Below are 15,580 nucleotides of genomic sequence, written 5' to 3' on the forward strand. Positions count from 1 at the left end.
CCGGTTGGGCGCCATCTAGTCACTGTGAGTTTCGCCATTCACTCGAAGATTCCCACTTTGGATCCCGTTAACACTAGAAAGACGGAAGCGGTCATTTTGACCGCAAACGATTTTCAAATGCTCATATTTGCTGCGTTTAATTTTCAAACTCTTTTTCCTTCATTGACTTTTCCTAACTATTTATTAAGATTTTACAACAGTATTTTTTTTTCCTTTTAGGATTATTATTATACTCGCTATAAATGTTTATACCTAGAAAGACTGACTACGGTCATTTTGACCGCTAAGTGAACCTTTCTTTATGCATCCGTTTTCTTCTTTTTTCGCTTATCAGTTGTGTGTACTATGGACTATTGTTAGTTGTCAGGGTGAGTAATGTTCTTTTGAGCTTGAGTAGTACCTGCTGGTCAGGTTTAATTCTTTGAACTGTTAGGAAAATGCGAAACACCTGCTGGTTACATGGTTTCAGTTTTCTGCTATCTGCACAGGGGGCAAAGTTGGGAAAGGTAAATTTGAAAAGCATGTGACTGGACACGTGAAATTACTTTGGGTCTAAAAAGAAGTAAATATAAACAGGTAAATTACAAAAATGTTTGCTGGAATTTTTTTGTGCACCAAAACATGTGCTTTGCTTGAAGCATTGACGTTTATTTTCTTCGGTGATAATGAAGTGCTCAGTCACATAATTATCTTCATGATGTCGAGATGAGCCGTTGACAAGCAAAACTTATAGGAACATTAACTCCTGAAACTGTTGCAGATTTGTATCTAAAACAGATTATGGTTTGAATGAACAGTCTGACTTATCTGAAGAGAAATATATTTCTAGCAATGAGAATAGTTTGCTTTCATGAGATTATTGCGAATATTTTTCGGAGCCTAGATTTGAAGAAAAGGATTGTTCTTCTGAGTTAGAATGAGAAGAAACCTCGCTAATAAAAACTGATGCTCAAAATTTAAAAAGTAGTGAAAGAAAGAGTGAAAAGGGTCCGACGCCGAAAAAAAAGGAGAAAATTTCAAAAACAGAACTCCTATTTCTTCAATTTCCGCCAAGTCATCCCCACTGATCAATTTTGCTGCATATAAATAAGTACGTACCTCAGGAAAAATATTAAAATAGTGTGAAATTAAATTATGCGGAACTAAAACTACGAGCATTTGTTCTAACTTCCAAACAAAAAACTGTTAATGACTAATATATATGTGACGTGATAACATAAGTATATCGAAATACTGTAAAAGATAGTAATGTACGGTATCTTGCGATATTAAGATATTTTTTAAATCAAACACATGCATGGTTGATTATAGTACTTGTTAGTTATTACATGCTAAGAAAATTTCCTCTTTTTGTACAAATTTCCTCTTTCTCAATGCCAATTGTGTAAAGCATGTGTATTTCACTTGATCGAACGTAAAATTAAAAAAAGCTATCTGAGACTTATTTGCAGACTATATTAGGATTAAATTGTTAAATTAAGCTTTGATATTATGAAACAAATCTTTTCTATGGCTGAAAATCCCAAAAGGAGGAAATTTCTATTATTTTAAGTATGGCGGTCAAAGTGACCGCTGCTCGTCTTTCTAGGTATACGCAAAACGCCGTCTTTCTAGTGTTAAGAACGGACGTGGGGAAATGAGGCTAAAAGGAAAACCCGCCGCTATAGGAGTAGCGGCGAAGAGGAATGCGGCGCCGAGCGCTAGGAGGAAGCTTCCCGGGAGTATTCCCGGTTCGCGGACTCCGGCCAAGGCGGCCACCCCCTTCAACCACCGCACAAACTCCCCAATACAGTCCACTTCATGGGCGGACATGACCCCATCTGATGATGAGATGGAAGTCAACTCCACTAACACCCCAGAAAAGTACGACTCACCCCTGTCATACAGCGAGGTGACTGACATCATCAAAACTGCCAAGGATATGTTCCGATATACAGACATCTTCTTCCCTGACGGTGAGGATGAGACTCTCCGGGAGATACTCCAACTCTTGGGCCAGGACGGGATCCCGGACGCTCAAGTGGCGGAGGCCCTGGTGAGTCATGCATTGACTGACAAAATTAAATTCCTATCCTTTCAGAAATTCTTTCACATTTCTGAATACCTTAATGCTCAGGAATTCCAGCTGCCACGTAGAACTTGTAAAGCGCCTTCGCCCGTAAAGGCTGCGCCTGTAGCACTGGAAAATAAGTTCTCCACCCTCCCCCAAGTCTTGAATCCAAATTTAAATTCCCAGGAAACTACCTCTACCTCTCCGGCTAGAGGAGTTAATCAGCTTGCCCCTCTCGTGGTGGAGACCCCCCCCCCCCCAACTACCTTGATTTCATCCGCAAGCTAAATGATAACTGTCAGAACTTTAAACTTAGGAATAGGAAGGATGAAACAGCGATCTTTGTGGATGACCCCACTGATCGCAATAAAATTATCAATCTTCTCAAGTCTAATCACATAGACTTTTACATTCAAAGGGCAAAGGGACCCAGACTTTTCAAATATGTCATCAGAGGACTACCCTCATGCACCGACACTGAAGAAATTACGAAAGCACTTTCTGAATTAAATTTTCCTATTGTCAAGGTCGCTCAATTGACCAAAAGGGACGCGACTAAGCTCCCACTATTCCAACTCCAGCTCCCGTCCGGTGAGCAACACACTAAAACTAACGATTTAAAAACACTCTTCCACACTGCCATAACCGTCGAGCGATACCGGACCAATCGACGTGTTATACAGTGTTATACCTGCCAGGGGTTCAACCACCTGGCAGTTAACTGCTTTCGTAAAGTCCGCTGTGTCATTTGCGGGGGAACACTCTCATGACAAATGCCCGGCCAAAATTAATAAGGAAAAGCCTAAATGTGTTAATTGTAGGGGTGATCACGTAGCCTCTTATAGGGGTTGCGTGGCCTTCCCCAAACCCAAAATCAGTCTGGAAGGCAAGCGAGCCGTTAACCGCGGAAGCGGTGCTAGCCGCAGAGTAGGATTTTCCTACGCTGAGGCCACTTCCCGTAATTTACCTGAGCATTCCACCCCTAATATTAAGGAGCCTAACTCCAGCAACGAAATTACTGATTTCATGCAGCTTTTTGCTGAAATCAATAAAATATTTAACCTTTCAAAAGTCTTTTCCAAACTCAGGACGGCCCTCCCTATTCTAAAAAGTCAGGAAAACCTTATAGGCAAAATTTCAACTTTAGTCCAAATCTTTATTGATGAGGACTAAGTTTTTTCATTTTGATCCCCTTTTTTCATTTTTAATTCAGTTCTGGACTCCAAATTTCTTAGTCATGTTTTGACCGCCAGGGGAAGCTCCTACGTCATCGGCTTAACTTGCCGACCAACCAGCTTATTCCTCTCCGGAGGATCCATCCCACCAATGACAAGACTTGGGAGGTGCGAGGCTCCGCCTCAGGTACTCCCCAGGAACGAGCATCTAGCTTTTCGTCTCAATTATACTTAAAAGCCATTCAAAGTATGTAAATTTGTTTTAAAAAATGTATATATATGAATGTAGATAATGAAAGAAACATTTCTCTTAGAATTAATGCTTTATTGTAATAATAGTATAGGAAATTAACAGTGATTTGAGGAAGCAGGACCAAGAGCGAGAAGCTCAACCAGTTTTCCCTACCCGGCGTTGAGGACAAGCGAATAAGGTTTTTAACATTAGAGATTTGTCCTGCCCGAGACTAACGCCGAACGACTCCGTGCAGAATACAAACCATATCTATCACCCTCCATTTAAAAGGTGATAATCACGAGTCCGCGGGATGAACTGCCTCCTTCAGTTGAGGAAATTCAAATTTTTACTTATATTGTAACAACCACATAAAAAGCCTGGTAGTTACAACGTAGCTTTGCGATTAACATTTTTTAATCTGTTTATGTTCTTCTAGTTCATTAAACATGATCAAAAATAGTCTAATATGTTTTGTCTTAAGTAAGAGAGAAAAAAAACGAAGTTGGTACTTTTAGTAGCATCACATATTGCAGTTGGACTAACGTACATATAGACCCGCATTCTGTGTGATTTATGCATTTAGCGATCCGTCGAGCAGGCATGCTTTTTGGAGAAATGATTGATTCATTCCGGAAAGATAACTTTCACTGCAGCCAATTGTGACAAAAGAATCCAACTTTGAAGAAGAAGCGATGTTTGTTGTGCAACCGTTTTAATCGTATTTGCAAGAAAAGTTTTTGCGAATTCTTGTCCAGTCAGTGGACACACATTGCAGCGTGCATGGAATATGCGATAATTTTTGACTTCTGAATATTGTTAGGCGCAGTTAGAAAGTAGATATACTAAAAGTCCGCGTTCCTAGAGGGTGAGCTAAAGGTGGGAGGAAGGAAGAAAGAAAATTTTGGGTTTTTTTCGAGGAAACGGTAAAAAAAAAAAAAAAAAGAGTTTAAAATAAATGTACAGGCTAAATAAACTTCCTTCGATGCCTCCTCTTGATCTTTTAAATGAAGCATCAAATTGAAAACATCAGAGAAAAATCGCCATTAATGTTCAAATCATTCATGACCTTATGAAAAACATTTATAAAAAGCAATCATTTGCATTTTTTCCAAAATGTTGTTAAAATAAAAATACACAGATGCTTAGTTTCATTCATTATACATTCCATTACTCGAGAGGTAAAATATCTCTCAGGTATTCGTTTGGCTTGACAAAATTGAACCCCTAGTGTAGTTTCGCATCGAAAAGAGCTCAAGTGTCTCCATCTGGTGGAAACTCGGCATCAAAATTTCTTGTGCCAGTCACATCTGCGCCTTAATGGGAGCATTTGAAAGACTAGATGCCACATCGGTGGTTCGCACTAGGTCCGAAAAGGTTAAAGCCTCTTAACGAAGCCCCATTAGAAAAAATAATACCATAGCGGATCCTAAGATAGCTTATTTTACCAATTCGTTGCAAAAATAATAATAATAATAATAATAACGATAAAAAAAAGAAACGGCGATACGCCTTTTTTTTAAAAAAATGATACCAGCAAAGGAAGTCTCCGTCCATCAAAGAGATACAATTGTTTGTTCAAGATTTTTAATGATGGTTAGAAATGATAATTAGAAAACGGATAAAATTAGAAATTTCATTCAGTTTCGTATTATCAAAAAAATGTTATAAACGTAGATAAATAAAGAACTACTTCAACCTTTTTAAATGAAACCTTGCTAATATTTTCGTCGAGAGGGTGGTTGAATTTCGCCAGAAATCTTGATCATATCGGGCAGGGTGGCGGAATTACGTTATTTAGCATTCATACAGTTATACATTCGACGCAATAGATATAGATTTCTTTATTTTTTCAAATAAAATGAACTCGTACATATTTTGTTGAAATATATTACAAAGCTTTAATATTTTATTAAATTTTCACCTGCATTTTCCAAGTAATCCCTAGAACAGTTTTCGTTTTTTTTTATTGTGACTTTTTCATTAATAGGAATTATTATATCCCTCATTTTCAAAGCATCAGAACAGAGGAAGCTTATGTGATGGAATTTTTCTATCCATGTTTGGAAACTTAGTATGGGATAACTTTTAGTTTAACGTTAATTTTATAAACTGACAATAATTTCTTTGCCACTTAATGTAAAATTTTTGTTTACTTATTTTAACAATTGCTCCATCAATTTCAATTATTTAATTAATTTTAGTTAATTATCATATTTTAATAATTAGTTTTAATTGGATTCATTTTTTAACGTGAATATGAGCTACTAATTTTGCTTTAGCATGCTTCCTCTTTTGAAGCTCGCTCAACCTTAGACCCCCCCCCCCCTTAACAAAGTTCTAGCTACGTGCCTGGTACCCAGTACATGCAAATTGGCCAGATAATAAACACGCGTATGTTGAAAGTACATGCTAACTCTAGTCTGTCCTACACATTTTGTTACTTAGAAAATAACTTAGGTCTGGCGGCCCTGGGCTCTTGGACTATAGTGAAGATCTCCAAACTTCTAATAAGAGAAGCGTTAAAAAAAGTAAAAAGAAGAAAACAGAAGATAATGATGTTTTTATTCATAAGGATCAATGAAAAGAACATCGTCAAAAACGAAGTTCAAACTGAAAAAATTGACTCAGATTCGATTGCTGCTGATTGCCCGTCGGTCTCCTTAACTGACTCCGAGATTGAATCATATTCCTCTTCGGAAACAACTAAGCAATCTGAAATTAGAACTGAAAATGCTTTTAGAGGTTTTAAGAATCCCAGATCAAGGAAAAATAAAGTTCCTCCGATTTGGGTTGACGGAACTAACGGCTCTGATAGTCGGTTAAAATTGTTTTCTGAAGTGGCCGGTGTCACATATTACCTGCAAAATTAAATATGACAAGATTATGTGTTCCATTCCCAGTTTTGAAGCGCATAAGGAATTAAAAACGTACCTTGATGATAATTTCATAGGGAGAAACAAATTAAGATTGTTATCCGCGGATTACCCATACAAACTGAATTGGACTGGATTACTGATAATCTAACCATACTAGGATTTGTCCCCTAACATGTTGCGCAATTGCTAAAAATTGGTCAGGACAAAAAGAAATTGCCCTTGTTTCTCATTTATTTGAAAGATCAAGACGCAAATGATAAAATCTGATCGCCTGAGAGATTAGGGAATTTCAATATCACCCTTGAATCAATGAGGAAAAAAGACATTATGCAGTGTTGGAACTGCGAAGAATTTTTTCACCCCTCGTTTAGTTGTGCACGACCTCCCATCTGCCTTGTGTGTGCGACCTCCCATCTGCCTTGAGATCTTTCTTTTTAATACAGAAAAGATGTGAGCAGAGAAAATCGACTGCTTTGGAATTTTTAAATCCACAAGCTCACATCTTTTTTGAAAGGAAAAAGGGGTTCCTTTTAAATCCAAAGCACGTTTTATCCTTTATTTATTTTTTGGCTGTGCATCGCGGTTTCACCGCGCTATTAAGACAACAATATATTAAAAAAAGTATGTCACGCTATGACATTAAATTACACCCTTGTCCATCGATATTTTCCGACAAATAAGAAAACCGAAAAAAAGTTTTCAATTAAAAATAATTGAAAGCCATTGATTTAAAAATTTACATAGTATTATCGATGACTTTAATAAGAGACCGAGTTGACATGATTCAGCTGTTTAAATTTGTTAAAACGAAAGATGTTACGGGGCTAAAGTGTAGCACTGAAAACACGACTGGGGGTCATTGTTTTAATCTATTTAAATCTCAGGCTAACATGGATATTAGGAAAAATTATTATTTTAGCAGGGTAGTGGAACCTTGGAACAGCTTACCGGAAGAGGTGGTAATGAGCAAAGGAGTAGACAGTTTTAAGAGGGCCATTGATCTTCACTGGGGATTGTAAATTGACTAGGACTAGTCTAGCTGGGTCCAGAGCCTGTTGCTGGTCGTCACTTTTGTATTTGTATTTGTATAAAAATGAACGCTAAAATCTCTCCCCGACAGCAGCCGGATGCGAACAGCGCCCCTGGTTGTGTGCAATACAAGAATGCACCCCAAGTTATTATGAGGACATGACGTTTTTTTATGACGTGATACTTGAGATCTTTAGATTAGTGAAGTTTGTCTTAAGAAAGAGCGGAGTGAAAAAACAATCGGTTTCACAACGCTTATGAAAAGTTAATTGCATTGGATCGATTTACGATACAGAACAATTACAGTCGGACCTCCATATATGGAACTTCCACATATCGAAATTTTCTATATATCGAAATCCAAGCACATTTCCATGTTTATTACATAGAAAAGTTGTTTCTATATATCGAAAAAATCTCTATATATCGAAATTTTTCTCGAGACGTTCGTAGATTTTTTTCCCACTTTAGACTGTTTGTCTCATGAAAAATAAGGTTAGGGGAGAAAATTATGTTCACTAAAGGTTGCTATGAAATTCAAAAGGAATCTGGGGTTGAGGGGTGTGAAGATAGGTTGTTGTTCCATTCTGGAATTCTTTAATTCCGTCCAGTTCATTTCAAATCTTAGTTGTAACCAGTAACACTAAAATCAGTTTCAAGTAATCCCTTTTGTTGATTATCATTCCTAGTCATTTTAGCTTCAGTAAAAATCATTCAGGTTAAGTAGATTGGTTTTTTACTTTTCTCTCGATTACATTGTTAAAACGAAAATACCCTAATGTTGCGGATCAAGTTGAATTGCCGAAAAATGAAGACGTATGAAGGCGAAAAAGTGTAATTTCTGTTAATTTTTTAATTCTTAACTTTCGTTTAATCCGATGCTCGTGTAAATTAGAAATTGGGTTCCATACAAGAAAATTAGCTTTAATTTTAATGTTTTCGGAGATTTTTGTGATAAAAACAGATTGTTTCCATAGATCGAAATTTATATACATCGAATTTTTTTCCGGCAATTTGCTACTTCGATGAATTTTTTTCCGGCAATTTGCCACTTCGATGTATGGAGGTCCGACTGTATATTGTGCTGTGTGCAAAACTACACCACACCCAAAATTACAATGAGGACATGACGTTTTTCTTGACGTGACACTCGAGATGTCTAGACGAGTGAAGGGAAAAAACATTCGGTTGGATAACACTTTTAAAGTTGTATTTTCCCTCACTAGGTAGCGCTGCAATGAAGGTTTGCTATCGAACGCTTTAAATGGCGGAAAGCATAATTGGAGGGAGACGCTCTGCCCATGCGGCCCAATGATGGATTCTCCCTTCCCTATACCACAGCATAGGAAAGGAACACGTGAGAGTACGGGATTAATTACAGTTGGTAACGACGAACAGAGCTTTCTTAATATATTTATGTAAGAGTTAAAAATAAACTGGTTGCTTTGAACTATTTCTTTATTCTTTATTTGCATTATACATGTTGAAAAAAAATAATGGAGCCGCATGTATGTAGTAGAGATGAGCGATTGGGTGTTTTGAAAAGAAAAAGGAGAAAAATCGAAATTCGAAGCGCCTTGTGTCTTAAAAGTTGCCTTTTAACATCCATAGCGTACTCTTGCTGTACTAACTTCCTAGGAGTAATAACTTTGAGTTCCGAAATCGCCCAAAAATGTCCAAATGTTAAAAAAAAAAAACGACCTTTTTTAAACTTTTTTAAAGTGTAATTATTAACTCTATGTAAGGTGAAAATAAATCATGGAGTCTGAGTGCATGGCGCGTGTAGTAGAGATGAGCGATAGGGTGGTCTGAAAAAAAAAAGAAATTTCCTAAAAGTTTTAGTTCAATAGAGTAATTTCTTCAAATTTTCAAAAAGCCGCAAAGTAAACCAAATATTGGCCCATTTCTTTCATTTGCACACGATCTTACCAAACAAAACTAAGTCAACAATATAAATATTTTTTTACTCAGAATCTAAACTACTTATCAACTATACATTTTATTTCTTATTTAGGTAATTTATTACATTTCATTTAATATCTTCATCATTTTTGAAGTTTTTATATATGAATCCAATAGACACGCACCCAACAAGAACAAATAATTTTGTTTGGCAATTAAAATTTTTCGATCATGAAAGCTTTGTTATCGAATTTTCCTTTACTGAGGCGGAATGAAGTCGACTCATCTTGCGAACAGAACCGCCTTATTTTTAACGTGTAGAAAAAAAGAAATGGATTTTCAAATTTCTAAGCGTAAATGTTTTTCTTCGCAAGTGAAAAAGAGCAAAAAACATAATACAAATGCTGTTGGATATCATTATGCTCTGATACCAGAACCCCTCAAAATACATAGGACATACAACAATTCCGTGCAGAGAAGCTGAAATTGTAGCTCTCTTGAGCAATATGTATTCGTATGAAATTTGCAAATCTGATTCTTCTAGAGACTGCTTTAGAGAGCATTGTTTATACACTGTATACGCAACGCGATCACTTTCTTTAATAACCTTGCATAGAGTTAACATTTATACCTCCAAGCATTTTCAAAACTATATACAGGGTGTATCAGTACAGCGTTTACAGACTTTCAGGGCAGATAGAGTTCACCTAGACAATGGGAAATCACATAGCAATGCATGGTCGGAAACGCTTTCCTGAAGCTATGGTGACGACGCAAAGCACAAGAAAGACAGGACACAAATAAGAGAAGAAAATATGTTTCATATTTTTAATGCAGCAAAAATGATGGTAAGTTTTTGTCTGGTGTATACGATAGATGTTACGTAAACCGAAGCATCAGATGGCGGTGTATGCGCACACGTGGTTTTTGTGGCCGCGCTCGTTTTGACGTTCGATCTTCAATGAGCCGGAGATGTAAGGCATGATGCATCACGGTACGGGGTCGTAATTTCGAACACCTGCTTTGATGACGATCGTTGGCTCCTTCATGTTCTTTTTTCTAAGTTTTTTTCTTACCAAGGATAACACACATGTTTGCTTCTTTTATTCGTCTTGTCTTTTTAGTGATTTGTGTTGTCACTACTGCGCCAGGAAAGCGTTTCGGACCATGCATTACTGTGTATTTTCCCGTCGTCTAGGTGTACCCTATCTGCCCTGAAAGTCTGTGAACGCTGTTCTGATACAACATGTACATTAAATTTCGAAGACAAATTCAAAAGCGGTCCTTTTTTTTTGAGCAATCACGATTGCTTAATGTTCTCACTTGATTGTTTTGATGTGCTATCATTTTATTTTCCCGCCAGCACCCTCTGCAGCATCACCGTCGATCGGCTCCTCATGATGCTGCTCCTCTAGCGAAAGCCGTCTCCAGGTTGCATCCATATGCTACACACGCGCGCATACATACACAACTGCACACACACACACGCACACACAAACACATATACCTACACATATACACACACTCAAACACAAACACATATATACACACACATGCATACATACAGACACCTACACATACCCGCCCCCCTACACACAAACACTCATACCCCCCACGCACACATAAACACACATGCCTACATACACACTCGTGATTGCGAACAACATAATTTGAATTCAAGAGGTCAAAATTCTAATTTTTTTTTTTTTTTTTTTTTTTTTTAACAATCACGATTGCTTATTGCTTTCATTTGACAGTCCTTGATGTTCCGGTTCCTTTTTCAGCTTGGACCAGGGCTGCAGCACCACCGTCCACCTGCGGCGGCGCGGCTGGTCCTGAGCACTGTCCCCCGGAATCCACTTTTGCTGGGCGGTGGCGTCCATGTCCTACACACACATGCCTGCACACAGACACAAACACATGCCTACATACACACACGAACGCCTGCACACACACACAAACGCCTACACACACACGAATGCCTACACACACACACATACGAACGCCTACACACACACACACACGAACGCTTACACACACACACACGAACGCCTACACACACACACACGAACGCCTACACACACACACGAACGCCTACACACACACGAACGCCTACACACACACGAACGCCTACACACACACACACGAACGCCTACACATACACACGAACGCCTACACACACACACACACGAACGCCTACACACACACACGAACGCCTACACACACACACGAACGCCTACACACACACACACACGAACGCCTACACACACACACGAACACCTACACACACACACACGAACGCCTACACACACACACGAACGCCTACACACACACACGAACGCCTACACACACACACACGAACGCCTACACATACACACACACGAACGCCTACACACACACACACGAACGCCTACACACACACACACGAACGCCTACACATACACACGAACGCCTACACACACACACACGAACGCCTACACACACACTCGAACGCCTACAGACACACACGAACGCCTACACACACACACGAACGCCTACACACACACGAACGCCTACACACACACACACACACGAACTCCTACACACACACACACGAACGCCTACACACACACACGAACGCCTACACACACACACACGAACGCCTACACACACACACACGAACGCCTACACACACACACACGAACACCTACACGCACACGCACGTACACAACACTCACTCACACGCATACATACACTTACGCACCCACTCACCCACACTCATGCGCCTACACAAACACACACGCTCGTGATTGCGAAAAACATAATTGGAATTCAAGATGCCAAAAAATCAATTCTTTTTTTTTTTTTTTGAGCAATCACGATTGCTTATTGTTCTCATTTGACAGTCCTTGACGTTACGGTTCCTTTTACAGCTTGGACCAGGGCTGCAGCACCACCGTCCACCGGCGGCGGCGCGGCTGGTCCTGACCACTGTCCCCCGGAATCCACTTTTGCTGGGCGGTGGCGTCCATGTCCTACACAAGCATGCTCATACATACTCCCCTAAGTGCGCACGCCTTTACACACATACACACGCCTACGTGCGCACACGTAACAGTACACACACAACTATACACACGTAACCACCCAGTAGGAGGGAATGCTTGGGGGGGGGAGCCATTTCTGGAAACAATAACTCTAATCACTAGGGTTTGTCGCAACTCATGATTGCGAAAAACATAATTTGAATTCAAAGTTTCGGAATTCAAATTAGAGTTAATTGGGGAAAGTGGGTCACATTTTAATTTTTTTTCAATTTTGGACTTTTTTGGAGTGACTTAGAAACCTCATGATATTATCCTAGGAGGCTAATATTTTAAAGGATCCCTATTGATGTTAAAAGGCAACTTTTGAGGCCTCATGCGTATCAAAATTCGGAAATTTATTTATTTCACTACACCCTAATGCCTAATGAGTAAATGCCTGTTCATAACAGGATCGTTCATTTTCGTACCGTTCATTGTCGTAATCCGTTCACCGAACTAGGTGATTTCAACGACTTCGTTCATTTAAAAAGTTTCCCATGATATCTCTGCGAGAGTTGCTGATGTGCATTTCGTTATATTCTTCAAATTCTTGAAAGGAAAATCAACTAATATCGTTCAAAAATAATACCTATATAAATTTAATATATTTTTTTTTAATTTAATTGTGTATAAAGCATTAGCCTATGTTTCAAGCAATAATAGTTCTTTTTGTAAAGTATTTCTCGGTAATCGAGTGGTAAGAGAATTTTTACAAATTCCAGAAGGGTGCGGGTTCGATTCTTGCATGGTACAAAATTTCTTGATCGAACTTTATTTAATAAAAATTGGTAAAATTTATATGACGTCAAAAAATTCACAAAACTGATCGTTAAAAAATAAATTGACTGTTGCACCTTTCCCGTTCTTTAAAAAATGAATAAATCAATTTTCAAAAAAAAAAACGACTTTTTCTCGTCGTGCAAAACATTGAAACAAGTTGAAATTGAAACAAAAATCATTTTGAACATGAAAGTAGAAAGCCAAAAGAGATAAGAAAATATTTTAATTATTAAAAAGGAATGTCCTGTCATCACTGAAAATAATGGTCGCTCATTTTTTGGGTTATCGTACAGAACCGTTCGTTTTAAGGAGTCGGTCAATTTTTGAGAACCGCTCGCCCATGAGCGACGCCTAGTTTGCAGAACGTAAGATAAAAATATTCTGGTTAAGTCTCAGCATTGAATAGAATCGTATGGAATTGAAGTATCCTTTAGTTTCATGCACTTTATTTAGTTAACATCGTGACCATTAAAACTTTAGCTTCAATTACCGCTAACCGTACATGACCAACCGAAAGCTTCGTATAATTTCTAATTGTATATTTTTTCGACATTCAAAAGTGAATATGTAATAAAAAGAAGAAAAAAAAAATAACTTGAACTCTGAAATTTTGAATTCAAGTTATGTCTTTCGCAATCACGAGTTGCGACAGGGTCCTACTCATTGGGGGCTATTGTTTCTAGAAACAGCTTCTGTACCCCCAAGCCTACCCCTCCTCCTGGGTGGTTACGTGTGTATAGTTGTGTGTGTGAGTGCAGGCGTGTGTGTATGTGTAGGCGCGCGTGCGTGCATGTGTAGGCTTGTGTGTGTGCACGTCGGCGTGTGTGTATGTGTAAAGGCTTGTGTGTATGAGCGTGTGTGTGTGTGTGTGTGTGTGTGAGCACGCGTGTGTGTAGGACATGGACGCCATCGACAAGGAGATACGGATTCCAGGAGGCAGTGCTCGGAGCCGCGCCTGCAGAGGCCGGTGGGCGGTGGTGTTGGTGTCCCTGGTTCAAGCTGAAAAAGAAACCAAACGCCAAAGACGGTGAAATAAAAGCAATAAGCAATCGTGATTGCTCAAAAAAGAAAAAAAGAAATGCCTTCCGGTGAGCTCCTCCTTGTGTCAGGCGCTATTTTTCTGCACATGTCGCCTACTCATAACCCCACCCAGAAGGCAATTTCCGGAGTGTTCAATAATCAAGAAACAATGCATGCTGTAATGGAGAAAAAAGAAACAATTTTATGCACCATTTTGGCAAGGATTCTGGAAGGGATTTACGAGTATATGACCTGTGCAGAAAAAACAGTCCGTCCCCTATGGGGGGGGGGGGAGAACACCGAAATGCATTTCTTCCTTCTTCTTTTGATTACACATATTTGACTTTTAATGTTTTAATGAACAATGGTATAAAAACCCAAACGCAAGTCTTTCCAAAGGACCGCCTTACTGCCTTTAGCTTTTTCAAACAAGAAATCATCTACTGTTAATTCAGTTCTGTGCGATACGAATTCATGATGGAGAAAGTATCGGGATAAAAGAAACATTTCTTGCTTTGGGGCAGCGGAACTATTAAGCAACCCCCCCCCCCCCCCGAAGTTTTGCAATAAAAATAATTATCTAAAAAAAAGCTGTATAACTTTCATCTACCGTAAACTTTCGACTGTCTGCGGGCAGCTCGCAAACCCCTTCCAAAATGGCGAACCCTTTCCGCACCAAATTAAAATAAAATAAATGATAGAATTTGGGCGAAGTTTTTTCGTTTGAGAAACAATAGTTCATAACAAGAATAAAAAATATAATTTCAAAATATAGATGTGCAAACATCGCCACAACCTAAAACGATCATTTGTGTCAAACTAATTCAACAGTGATAATTTTTAAGGTTCAGTTCATGTTGAAAAAACCCTCAATGGAACAGTTGTGGAGCAAATATTTGGCTCAAATATCCAACAGTTTCGGTCGTACACTAGGATCAGCATTTTATTTGCTTCTGTGTTTACCTCTCTGTGTTGACAATCATTTTTTTTTATAGAAACGCTCTCCGAAGGGATAGTAAAATTTGAAGTGAATTTTTCTGACACAACTGTACATTCATGTGTAACACTAAATCAGAAGTCAATCAGAAAATGATCTTTAAAAATACTTTTTCAAGAACCTTTTAGAAATACATTTATCTCTTACCTACCAGTTTTTTTAATTTCCACGCTTATTACATTTAGGGTTTCATGACGTCCGCGTCGGCGATGAAGTTCAAACTTTTCATTTCTTGATCTGGGTCACGTGTGGGAAGGTTATAATTCAACCTCTTGCGCGTAGAATGAGGGAAGCATGTGCGAAAATGGGACCTCACCGACTCGTTCTGTCCCCAGCCCTAAATCGCCAATCTAGGACATGGTCATGCCTATATTCTTGCAAAAAACCGGCACGGTAAAAACGGTTCAACAGCGTTCTTAGAATTATCCTGGAAGCTTCCCGAAATAATCAG

This window comes from Uloborus diversus, chromosome 9 (genome assembly GCF_026930045.1).
Source record: "Uloborus diversus isolate 005 chromosome 9, Udiv.v.3.1, whole genome shotgun sequence".
Taxonomy (NCBI): Eukaryota; Metazoa; Arthropoda; class Arachnida; order Araneae; family Uloboridae; genus Uloborus; species Uloborus diversus.